The 13,308-nt window shown below is 47.0% G+C and overlaps 1 pseudogene; it reads right to left on the bottom strand.

Moving 5' to 3' along the window:
* Positions 1-465: 465 nt before the first annotated feature.
* Positions 466-6,455, bottom strand: LOC115315063 (annotated as a pseudogene).
* Between the last annotated feature and the right edge of the window lie 6,853 nt (positions 6,456-13,308).

Here is a 13,308-nt window from a genome sequence, read left to right as displayed (position 1 = left end):
AGTACTGAATCTTCTACTTCATGTAGTCATTGATGTTTGATCAGCATCAGTGTGCTTAGGAGGTGCTCGAAATTTTTAAACACATTGGGCTTGTATCTTTTTACAGCAGCCATGTCATCTTCCAGCGACGATAGCGAAGAGGTTACATCGCGTCTCGATCCTTACGCATACGACCCACTGCCGCCTTCGAAAGTGCTTTGCATGGAGAGTGAATCGACTCAGGAAACAGAAAACCTAGAGGGAGACTGGTGAGATTTATAGCATAGCCTGCATATTATACAAGGGAAAAGATGCCTGCCCAGCTTGCAGCAAAAATTAATTTGAGTACAATGTAAACAGCCGAATGGGCTGAGCGTTATAATGCAAGAATTGATGCAAAGATTTGTCTCAATGTCTGACCGCTAATGAGAAAGAAAGAGAGGAACAAAAAGAGAGATCAAGCTTTAGTGGCTGTGAAAGCAACAGTTAAATTAATTTGGCAGGCAGCTGCAACAAGATATTTGTGATAACCTGAAAGATTAAAAAACACCTATGCCCTACCTGGACCAGCCCAAAATGAATTATGCGCTTGAGATTCATCTCCATCAGGCTGTACGTCCCGTACTTCGCGGAATAGCCAGGGGAGTCCGCCCGTCCGTCCCCAGCCAGGCACAACGTCTTGCCCTGCAGCCCCTGAACAAGCTGCGCCTGCTCTGCTTTCCAGACCTGCAGAATATGGAGTATTCATGTTACGGTGTTACTACCAGGTAACAATTGGAGCACTATAGCACAGTTCTTACTTTCAATGCTGCAGGGAACAGGAAGGCGCTTTGGATCTTGAAGTATTGTGACTTTTGAACTGTGGCGATTCCAATCAGGCTCAGGAGGCGCAAAACACACGTTGGACTTGCGCCCGAGAACGTGATGGCCCCACAGAGCAGGAGGGTCAGCAGTGGCCTGCTCCTCAATCTGGGCTGGCTCTCCCAAATGAACTTGTGACCTTGCGCACAAGTGACCACAGCCCGAAGAAGGGGGCCCTGTTGACTTATCTTGGCTGTGGTTGGACAGAGGCACTGAAAGCAGACTGCGAGCAGCTGCAGCAATCTGGAAAGCGTCACTATGAACTTGGGCTCCGCAACAGGATCTGCGGCCTCCCCGGTAATGTTGAGTTCTTCTGACCTGCAATGCAGCCCACAAGGACGCAATCTTTAACACTACAAGGAAGTGATATTTTGAGGTAATCAGCGATCATTTTCCGTCTAAAAAAAAACGTAAAAAACAAAAAAAATGGTAAGCTTTATCACAATCGTGCTCCATCACAAATTGCAGCACGAAATTAGTGGAAGACTAATTCCTAGGTGTTATATAGGTTGATTTGTGCACGTCACATTGTAGTAATGTAGGGGTGTGCTAATACGAAACAGTAGTAATCTAATTGAATACCTAATGAAGTGAAGAAAAAAATAGAAAAAAGGCACCTGCTGTACATCACCTGTGAATGAATTGACCATTGGCCTGTAGTGATGTTGCAGGTTGTGCAAAACAGCCTTTCGCATTCTTTCCTAACTGTGTAGGCTTCAAAGCACACTTCACCAATGTGTGAGGTGTACCGCATTCACTCGAGTAATAGCCACACTATTTTCCTTGCGTCTACTTTCCCACAAAACAAGTATACAGCCAATCATTGCGTTGCGCATAAATAACATAGCGAATAACCAGATCGAGAACATGATGGTCCATACAAATGCCATCTTCACAGCTGGTATATTCGCACGAAGACGTCATCTCTGTCGTGTAAACAGCTGTAATCATGATGTCGATCGTGGTGATCGGCAATCTGCGTGCTCCGCGGAAAAGCGAACCCTCAGGTTTTCTTCATAAAAAGTGCGGCTATTACTCGAGTAAATACGGTACATTACAACAATGTTTCGATTTGAAACAGAAAGGCACTTGCTTGTGAAAGAAATGAGGTATGATGGAGCGCTGTATACTATAACCCCCCTCAATTCATGTACAAGGGTGGCGCAAACAAAAAAGCGTTTTGTTGACTCGCGATTTGGGTGTGTGCCCATTACGAGTAAGTCTGGGTACCTTCAGGGCTGACGCATTCAGAATCTTCTTTGTTTTTTTCTACTCTATGCGCTATATCGTTGTAGAGCGGTAGAACCAAAATGTATTTTGCATGTCTGGAATCACTAGAATGGAAGTAGAGGACACATCCTTCGTTGTATCTGTGCGGGCCATGCGTCTTTTGCGCAATATGTGTAATATTCGAGTAACCGAACAGTAGAAATTCACTTCATAAATGGAATTATTCAATGGCTTACTATATGATTTGGATCCGGAATATTTGAGTATTTGCGCACCTCTAATAACAAGACTTGACAATAGTTCAGCACCACCCAGCAACTAAACGTTACGTTGCCTGTGTCTACGTGGAAATTGAAGCCTGTTACTCTGTGCCTACATGGTAAGTCTCTCTTACTTGTGCTACAAGGCTCAGTAGACGGAGCGGACATAGATGGAGCTGATCCAGTTTTTCACAAAAAAAAAATATTCAGAATTCTAAATGGAACAAGTGCATAACTGTAAGTTAACAGATACTTTTCTTCTGAAAAAGCACAGAAACTGATGTAAAGTTAATGCAGCCTATAATAGTAGTAACACAATATACTACCAGAACATACTCATCAGCAGAGTCCTCTCCCGATCTGTCAGTGTCGCCCTCGTCTGGAGAGTACGTAGGGTCTTGTCTGTCATCCTCAGAGATGTCGTCCTCGGAATCACTCTCCGAGTAGGAACCCTCTTCTTCCAGGCTAGGGGGGCTTTGGTTACCAGGCACTGGAGGTGGTTCCTTGCCCAGCTTGCCACAGACAATGTTGACTGCATGGAAAGGACCCCATTTAGGAGCAGAAATCTTTGAGGACGTGCACCTACAGCTACATCGATAAAGATTGGAATGGTACTGTGACCATATGCCTCGATTTATCATTAGCTGCTTTTTACACGGTACTAACGCTGGACCCAAGAAAGCTAAAAACCGATGCTTTGTGGCATGAAATGTTGCCAGCTAGGAAAGTATTAGAAGGGAGGATTGTTTGGTTTTGACAAAACGGCCTGTAAAATCACTGGAATCACCACTCATGAACAATGATGCTGCCACATCGAGCATAGATGGCATTCATTATCCTTGTGTATGCAGCTGTTTCCGGACAAATTCAAAGCTGTTATTTGTACAACTAAAAGCTGTTGAAAGCAAGCTGTTAGTGAAAGATTACAACATACAATTGACATACATCTGGTTATTACGTCACAACCTGACAATTCAAAAAACCTGCAGCTCAAATTTCACAAGGGCTTTTTCAGTTATAAGAATAAATAATACTAAAGAAACAGTAGTCTACCTTGTCTCCGAGAGTAGGCGTAAGCACGAAATGCGTTGCACGGGTGCAGACGGCAGTGTCACCTGCATACTAGTGCGCACACCACCCGGGCGCATCCCTATAGATTGTTTTACTGAAAGGAGATGAGAGAGAAAAGGGGAAAGGGCCACCGGCACTTTCCTCCCATGGGTAGTTATAGCCGCGTCCCACTAGAGCGACAAACAGCAACAAACGACAGCGACACATGACAACAAGTGACAGACGACACCGACAGGTGGCTGTTTGTCGAAGTCCACCGTCCCACCTGGCGGGCACGACACAGAACACGGGGACAATGAAACTTGTTTCCTAGTGGGACGAGTTGTCAACAAAACACTTCAAAAGACACAGACAAACAGAGTCTGGCGACGCAGTTTTCGTGTTTTGCTCTTTGGGCATAAAATGCGCCGACAAACACAGGGCAAGTGGAGATGATTACTTTATTTCTTGATTAAAGCTTCCGCTTTTCTCCACTTGCCGTTGGCGACTTTCCGCAAACAGTCGTGACGATCGACACCAATCTTTTCCCAAACTAGAATTCCCGAATTGTTCCTTTTTTTCTGTGTCATTCGAGACATTCTAGACGAGCGCCACGGAATTTCACTCTGATTTTGAGGTCGTTTATAACTTCACATCCGAATGATCGAGGGCAGCTGTTTTCTGGGGGACAATACGGCATTCCGATTATTACAGAGCGTGATGACAAGTCTCGTGTGCCGGAATGGCTTGCCGCGGAACGTTGTGTCCTACTTCGTGGTGAGCGGTCTTGCTTTGGTCAGTCCTCAAGCATGGGTGTATCCATCCTGATGCAGGGCGTAGACCTCAGCGTCTTGAAGCACCACATCGCGCACCAAGTTTTTGTGAGCAAAACCAGCCACAGCAAATTCTCTTTCGCAACACGACCGCCAGCAAACAAGCCACGCCCACGACCACTACGAGAAATCGAGGAACCGGAACTGCGGGAACGATCCGTGGCCGCCAAGAACTTCTCTGAAGGTCGAGCAGCGGAGCGAGCAATGGAAGGAACAGGAGGAAGGGTAGAGGGATGGGAAGAGAGGCAGGTACAAGTGGACGAGGAAGATAAGTTTGTCTCCGAAAGATGTTCCTTGGTGGAACTGCTAGCTGCGCTTCAAGTCAAACGAAAGACAAGAACCCGTCCGTCGTCGATTGTTTGTCGGCGTATGTCACGGGTGTTGGTTGCTACAGTAGGACAGCATCAGCGACATGGAACTTTGTGGTGTCGTCGGACAAAAATCGGTGTTTGTCGCGCTAGTGGGACGAGGCTATTAGGAGATCTGAAAGACACGGATGAGTCGCCTCGGCCACCTTTGGATGCACATACTGCTCGGAGCACGCTTGGTTCGTTCGCAGTTTTCTTCCTGTTTGTAATTCTCGAGATTAAATTAGAGCCACTGGATTCGATGACAACAATCCACCCGTCATGGGAAGACCACGTGCTTGGTCGTAGGGTGCACTAGCAACAACCGAAAGCGTAGAGTAGTATCGGAGGCTTCAGTAACCCGAGTTACAGAAGATGTGCTTCAGTAACCCGAAAAAAGCTTTTGACCAACATCATCCTCCCGAGTGTCTTGCAACATTCGTGAAAGAAACGGGCACCGAGTTTATTGCTCTACCATCAGTCAATATGAGATATGCCCACAAGGTGGGAACAAGTTTCTTTGTAAGAATCGCTATTTCAGCTTGGAACTTCTTGGGATCTACTCTTCACAGGTTGCTCATTCCCTTTAGCATTTTTATATTTATCGGTGTTCCTGAATCGGGATCTCTGGTGTGACTGCAAAAAAAAAAACATTAAACTGTTTACCATCACAATGCGACTGTATTCATCTTATTCTTCGAACGACTGCACATCAAAGTTGGAACTAAACATCAATGTCCAATTCCAAAGCAAGAATCACTTGCAATGGGCCTACTTCAACACTGCTGTTTTCGGTTCTTGAGAAGAGGTTCATCCATAGGCACGGTAACCTAATTAACTTTTATAAAAGTCTGAAAGCCGGAGCCATCTTCAATCGTTTTTCAGCACTGCTTTTGTTTTTGTGCATCCCTATTCATATCCTTTTTTATTGCTTTGGATAACCTCTAAACGACAAATGCAATCTCGACGCCTACAACTGTGAAAAGCCTCAAGGGAATCACAAGTTCATTCGCTGTGTCAAGCAATCTTTTGGGCATTCATACTCTCAATTTCTATCGCTGGCATGTTCGCAGCCAAGGTCCCTGCTGCTGTTCCTCAAATGATCGCACTCGCGGACGCCATAATCCAAAGCAAAAAGTTTGCAGAGGGTTCAAAAACGCAAATCGCAGCACGTAACACACACAACGCAGCCTAGAGCATATATTTAGCACTCTAAAGCACCACCAATGCACACAATGCACCAGGGGTGCACAAAGGAATGCTTTCCCCGCTTCATCTAACCGCTCAGCATGACCACAGAGCATCGTGCTCACCAGACGGCGAGCACGAAGGTTTATTCGGTACCCTCAGTGTTTATCACAAACATTACCAGGCTCGGCCATTGAAGATGTCTTCAACGTCTAAGTCGTTATTTATGTCGAGCACATCCTCGACGTCTAAATGGTCGTCCATGTTCAAGCATCATTACCGACGTCCAGACGTCGAAGACACTTTTTTATGTTAAACATGTTAAGCATTGCTTCGTCGTCTAACATGTTAAACTTCGAAGACGACGACTTTGAAGACGGCGTCGACGCTGAAATGTCTTCCACATCGAAAGACATCTTGGACGTCGACAATGACGAGCCTGAGGTTTCCTTGTGCTGGCCTAATACAATCATGTTATGAACCAAGCATATGTTTTGGCGCAAGCGGACAAATACATAGGGCGAAAACTGCTTTCGTTGACATACCAGGGACAGATTTCGAAGTCTCTGTCGAAATGTCGACCAGGTCAGGCTTGTCTGCGACGGCTTGTCTGAGCAGTTGACTCGTGATGCTTGTATGGCTGTGCACTTGTGGCAATACACTACTGACACCACCACTGCTCTGCCACAACAGATCGCTGTTGGCATCTGTGTTCCTGCAATTTTAACATTGGAACAGTGAACATCTCATGAGCAATTGCAAGGTAAACATACATCTTTGAAGGTGATGTGAAAATCTTTGGCTGGCATAAGGCTGTTTCAGCATCACCTCCCAGGCTATGTTTTGCAAACTCATACGATAGCTAAATGATTGTGTTCAAATGAGAACACTCCTATTACTTGTCTTTTTTGTTTTGTTTGGGAGGGGGGGGGGAGGGTGTTCTATTCTACATAAAACGGAATTACACTAAACCGAAAGGGCTACCTTTAATGATACAGGCAAACCTATCACTGAACAAAAACTGCTTTGCAGAGGGTTTCACATTCAATAGAAATCGTGATCACAAAGGGACACTTTTGCAATGTCAAAGCAACTTCCTTAGATAAGAACGCCTTCCTAAATATTCGCCTTCCATATCTGTCCTCAATTGTAGCATACTCCGCAATTTTTTTTTTTGACAGGGGGCAGGATATTATTAACACGAGACTTAGACATTTAGCCAAATGTCTCAACAAAACAAAATATGTGTGTGAGAGAGAGAGAAAAAACACACCCACAGTGGGGATTGAGCCAGAGTCTACTGCGCGTGAGGCAGACGCGTTACCACAGTGCTACGCCACAGCTTCGAAGTTGGTTTTATACAAGAACCAAATCAAAAAGTTCTGCGTCCTGCACGTAGCACTTTACGATCGAGGTGCACGCCGTAGTGCGTATAGCCGTAGTAATTCAGGAATCCTGCGTACGCTTCGCAGGATTCCTGAATGTTGAAATGTTGCGTCGACGCTGGTTGCGACGCTGGCTTCAACGGTGTCAGGCCCAGCCACGTCCGTCGTGCTGCCCAGCTCCACGACTCCGGCCTCGGCAGCTTCTGGGGTGGAGGTACTCCCGGGAGAGGTGCAAGCCGCGGCGCTCGGCCCGGCAGCGATTTCTTCGTCCACGTCCATCGCGCTGTCGAGCTCCGTGACACCGCCTTCAGCAGCTTCTGCGGTAGAGGCCTCTTCCGGTGGGGCGCTCGTCCCGGCAGCAAATGCGTCGCCGTCATCGGCAGCCTCTGGCGTAGAGCAGGCGTCCGCTGATGGGGCGCAAGCCGCAGCGCTCGGTCCGGCAGCTAGGGCTCCGTTCACAATCTATTACGCAAAAACGAAAACGACAGAAATTAGTCAATGCACATAGTCACTCTATATTGTACGCGCGGAAACGATCGTACCTCGATTCGCCGCCGTTTGTTGTAGGCCGCTCGTGCTGGGGCAGCCGGTGGACGGTACGCAAATAGTGAGGGCACCGCATCCTTCTTCAAAGACGCGTGTTTCGTTGAGAAACCCGCGGCAGACAGCAGCCGCAGACCCCGCGCGTAGCTGTCTGGCGCAAAGTGCTCGGAGCAGAGCTTCGCGTTGGAGCTCGGAGTCCAAGGTCTTCCGAAGTCTGTCCGGCGAACGGCATCGACCCACACCTTGCGCCTCTTCTGATCTCTCGGAAACTGGTGGAACCGCAGCTCCGGGTTTCGAACCGAATTGTTGCTGCGACCCACAGCACTGCAAGTCGTGCTGGGCATTGCCCAGCGCAAGTCCGGCGAGTCTCTCCGGCTCTACGACACACGCGAGCGAGCAACACCGCCTCGTTCTCTTCCACGCGGTCGCGGAAGCTATGCTGGAGTTAAATTAACTTCAAGGAGCACAAATAAAAATAGGAAAGCACAGTATAACCCGGTAAACACCTCTTGCCGTCCACAGAATCGAAGAAAACCACGATAAACGGAGCGTCCTCGAATTCCTAAGAGAGCATAGGACAAAACCTACGTCACTGCGCAGTGTTGCTTCACTAGCTCACCCGGTGCCAGCGTTGCTCACCCGCTGTCGGGCCGCTAACCCAGCTCGTAGAACGTTATAGAGCGCAGCTCTTAGGCGCCCGTTTCCGGCTTGAGCGGCGTCGGCGTCGCCGTCGGCGTAACCAAGGTCACCCCAAGGTCACGTGACCCCAGGACGCGTGGACCCCCAAAATCACGTGACCCCTCTCAAGGTCACCCCAAGGTCACGTGACCCCCCAGGTCTCGTGATCCCTCCCAAGGTCACGTGACCCCCAAAGGTCACGTGACCCTCCGAGGTCACGTGACCCCTCTCAAGGTCACCCCAAGGTCACGTGACCCCCAGGTCAGGTGACCCCTCCCAAGGTCACCCCATGGTCACGTGACCCGCGGTCACGTGACCCTCCAAGGTCACGTGATCCCTCAAGGTCACGTGACCCCCGAGGTCACGTGACCCCCCCCCCCCCCGAGATCACGTGGCCCACAGGTCACGTGGCCCCCCTCCCCGAGGTCACGTGACCCCCCTCCCCCCCGAGGTCACGTGACCCCCTCCCCCCGAGGTCAGGTGACCCCCCGGAGCATATTAAAGAATGAGGAAAGGAGGAGGAGAAGGAGGAGGAGGAGAAGGGGTCTACCCTCCCCTCAGTACACTTCCCTCCTCCTCCTCAAGAGCTGCGCTCCAATTCGGCGTTACAGGGAGTTGTAAACGGCTTTCACTTTTTAATATTGCTTTTAATCGAGAATGGGGAGTCGATTTGACGCGATGTTTTTGGTCTGACCCTATATTGACCCCCTAAAGCGATAGCGGTCATTTTTATAGGGTCGACATTTTGAGTGGAGTTGCCCTTTAACCTTTGATGCACCTTTAACTTTCGATACACTCAACGCTAGTGCAAAATGGAGGGCTGTTTCATTCTTAAGTACCATGTGAGTGCTTACACTGTTTTATACAATGTCAAACTGTACCCGTTTGCTTCTTTTTTCATTTTTGCACACCACTAATTGCGCGGATAAATCACCAAATCACCAAATTAAGCCTGATACAGTATGCCACAAAAAATAGTTTTTTTTACCTCAAAAATAAACTACGCATCGTTTAACGCTCATTTTCCGCCAAAAGGTAGCGCTAGGTTATAACCAGATGCCAAAGTTTCATCCTGAACGGACACCGTATTCAAAAGTTATAAGTGATTTTCTGAAAATTTTAATGGGAAAATGAAGCCCATTTTTGCCCGTTTTCGGTTTCTGGTGCCATAGAGCCGCATGTATTCGAAAGCCCCGTCGGCCGCCATTTTCCCAATGAACGTTTCAGAAAATAACTTAAATTTTGAATAAAGTATCGGATCGGGCTGAACTTTGACACCTGGTTGTGACCTCTAGCGCTGCCTTCGGGCGGAAAATGAGCGTTCGGCAATGCCTAGTTTTATTCTTGCAGTAAAAAATGCCTAGTTTTATTCTTGCGGTAAAAAATGCCTAGTTTTATTCTTGCGGTAAAAAAACAGACCCTGTAATTTTTTTTTGTAACATCCTGTACTATGGTTAAACTGTGGAAAAGCTATCCACAGACCAAGAATCTTGCCTGGCCAGTCATTGCATTTATCACTGAATTCGCTAATTATTATAATAACGAATTAATGATAATTAATTATTATCATTTATTGCTGTGCGTTAATTTTTAACCTCGGCATCCTTTTTTATTATGACTCCCGCACCAGCCCTACTTTGGGTTTACCAAACTCAACATCTAAACCTGAGTGTCATTTTTTGTTTTGTTTTCCAGTCCCGTGGTTTTGGTCAAAATAAATACCCAGCTACCTAAGTGAGGCACCTAATCACCCAAAAATAGTTTATCTTTTATTTTTTAGGTGGTTAATTCCTTGGGCTAGAATTTTGGACACCCAAGTTTATTCCGTCAACTCGTTTTCCTGGAAATCCACAAAGAGCCAAACACATGCACGACAAAAGCGCCGGCCCGTCATATTGCCGCCCGCCGAGCCGAGAAAGCAACGCTCAGTCAGGGACTTCTAGAAGATTTGCGCTCATTCTTTCACCAGGCGTAACTTTCGCCCTGTTTTCTTGTTCTCGAAAGTGCCAGTTCATCCTCGCCCCGAGCGCGCGACGCTCGAACCTTCTTTGCCGAACTTTCGAGATGGTGACGCACGGTAGATAAGCAGCTGCCGGCGACCTCGTCGAGTCACTCTCACTCTCGCTCTCTTTCACGCTGCCGAATCGCCGCCAGCCTTTCTGCTACCTCGACGCTCTTTCCTTACTTTTTTTTTGTTTGGCACAAGTTCGCCGATTAAGCCTTCATTTTTCAGTTCACCATTCGTCCTTTTGTCACCTTCATTCGTGTCAACATAAATCTGATCATATTGAAATATGTGTAATTGGCCTCTGAAATCTCCGGTAAAGGCGCACAGGCAATTTTATATATTTCAACGCGTCGGTGGTTTGGTTGTGCATGTGTCTCGCCATTTGGCTCAGGACGATTTTCGCGTTTTGTTCTGCCCACATTTGCTAGAGACGTGAGCTCGAAGCGTAGGCAACTGGCCCCCTTGCACGAGAACTGGCGCAGCTGTGCGCGTTCGAAAGAAAGCTCGTGCAGAGAAAAACAAGCAAGGCACCAGGGATGTAAAATTCAGAATATAGAAAAATACCCCACTGTATCGAAGTGCCACCACACACGATTTCTCGCATTGATGAACAGGCTTGGAAGGCGATCCCACCGCCATCTGTTGGTTCAGAATCGCACTAACCAAGGGTGGGGTTGCACCTCAAAGGGTGGACTATTGGCTCAAATCTACATATAATACGTATGATCGCGAAAACTGCAGAAGCAATGCAGATGCCGATAGCTGTGCTGCAAATTGATTTAAAAAAGGCATTTGACAAGGTATCACACTCGTTTTTATTCTCATTGCTAGAGCACTGCGGTGTGGGGAACCGACTATTGGGGTATGTAAAGATATGCTAAGGATATAAGGACGCGCCTCTTAGTAAACGGTCGTAAAACCACGTCAATCCCAGTCTTTTCGTCGGTCAGACAGGGGTGTCCGATGTCACCAACACTATTCGCTTTGTACTTGGAGCCTCTCTGTAAGGCAGGTTCTTAGTGACGTTAATATACGAGGGGCCGGCCTGGCGGTGTCGCATGTCAAGCTTTTAGTCTACGCAGATGATGTGAGCGTAGTGTGTACGTCGCGGCCAGAATTACGGCTTGCACTCGGGCACATACAAGAGTTCTGTAGTGTGTCGGGGGCCGAAATGAACACAAAAAAATCCACAGGGTCGTGGCTGGGGCCATGGATGTCCACGCCCGACTTATGCATGGGAGTTCCATGGACCGTCTCGTTGTCAAATTACTTAGGGGTCAGCCTTGACCTGACAAAGTTAGGCAGCGGCGAAGGTGGCACGAGGCTACAGGCCGTTAGAGCGAAAGCTACGGAATGGCAAGGAAGAAATATTTCTCTCTTAAATCTAAGTTATGTTTGTAATGCTGTTTTCTTCTCTTGTGCATGGTGCTAGGCAAGTGTTCTGCCTGGTCATAACAGTGAAGTGCAAAAAATTCAAAGAGTATATGCGACTTTCGTGTGGAATTCTTGTTTTGAAAGAACGCGCCGCACCAATCTTTTCATTAGCCCCCACAAAGGGGGGCTAGGGCTAATGAATTTTGACATTAAGTTTAAAGTGCATCGGTTTCTGCTTTTCCGAGACAAGGAAGCCCCGATATCCGCCGCAGTACTGCGCTCTCTAGGAGGGCGTTATCTCTCTTCGTGGATGGGCGTCAACGTTGATGATGATGCAGTAAAGAAGGCACCCGTTCTGCGATTCTATAAAGAGATAGCAGAAGCGGTGAAGTATTTTGAAAATAGATATTCAATGGAATACTCAATTAAAGCGACAAGGAAACATTTGTACTGGGACAATATTGACCTAGTTATGGCGCCTCCCCTCTACCGATCTGGCTTTACTGCAGAAGCGAACGGATCCGATGTCTTCAAGCGGCTGAGGAGGTACCCTGTCCGGCAGGGAATTAAAGGCTTTTTTTATAAGGTTTCACATGGAAGTGTTACCAGTGAAAACCTGGGGAGAAAAGAAAGGTTTTTTCCTTCTATGGGGAACAAACTGTGTCATTGGCCCCTTTGCCGAGACGCTGCAGCACACCTTCTTGTATTGCACGAATGCCGAATTATTCTGGGCCCAGCTGCGGGCGGAAGCAGGAATTTCTTTATATCCTACATGGCATAGCATGAAGTTTCTAGATGTCGGGAAGGAACAGCATAGCCTCAGCCTTGAAATATTAACTTTAATTGGATTACACGCAATTTGGAGTTCTTGCACGGATCACACTCTGGTAAGAGAAAGTGGTCAACCCGCGTGGAGATATTTGATTCAAAGAATTAACTATGTCACCTCTTTAGTTAAGGAGATAGAGTTCCCTGAGAGCAAATTTGAGAAACTCTTAAATCCCGATTAAAAACAACGAGATGACAACATAACAAGTCACTGAAATCAAGTGCTGTGTTACTATTGTCTGTTGTTATTATTCTTTGGCCCACTGTTGAATTGTACTGACCATGCAAGTGTATGTTACTGTGCATGCATTCGGAACTATTACACCTCATGGGGCAGTCGCGAGCCACCGACTCAGCCATTTTCTTTTACTATGTAAATAAATCAATCTTATCCAATTAAAAAAATAAAAACAGTGGAAAGACGTTTGTTTCACACGCAGAGGGCACGGGTGCGATCGCTGGTGTGGTGTACCTTAATTTCTTTCTTTTTTTTTTTTTGTCAAGCATTTTGCGATGTTTACATTTCTTTTTTTACAATTATTACTGAAAAAAAAGAAAAAAACAATTGTTGTGGACGATACGTCTCTGAACGAAATGGTATGGGATTCCATTTTTGACACCTGCGAACTCAATGTAGTCACTTTCCACAAAATGCGAGGAGTATATGAATCGGGTAGCGTCCGCTTTCCGAGCTTCGCGTAACTGTTCTACAGGAATTGCAGACAGCCATTGATCCCGACCTGT

Source organism: Ixodes scapularis, unplaced genomic scaffold, assembly GCF_016920785.2.
Source record: "Ixodes scapularis isolate PalLabHiFi unplaced genomic scaffold, ASM1692078v2 PGA_scaffold1__304_contigs__length_218370807, whole genome shotgun sequence".
Taxonomy (NCBI): domain Eukaryota; kingdom Metazoa; phylum Arthropoda; class Arachnida; order Ixodida; family Ixodidae; genus Ixodes; species Ixodes scapularis.
Note: the sequence above shows the minus strand (reverse complement) of the source record. Positions and strands in the feature narration are given on the sequence as shown.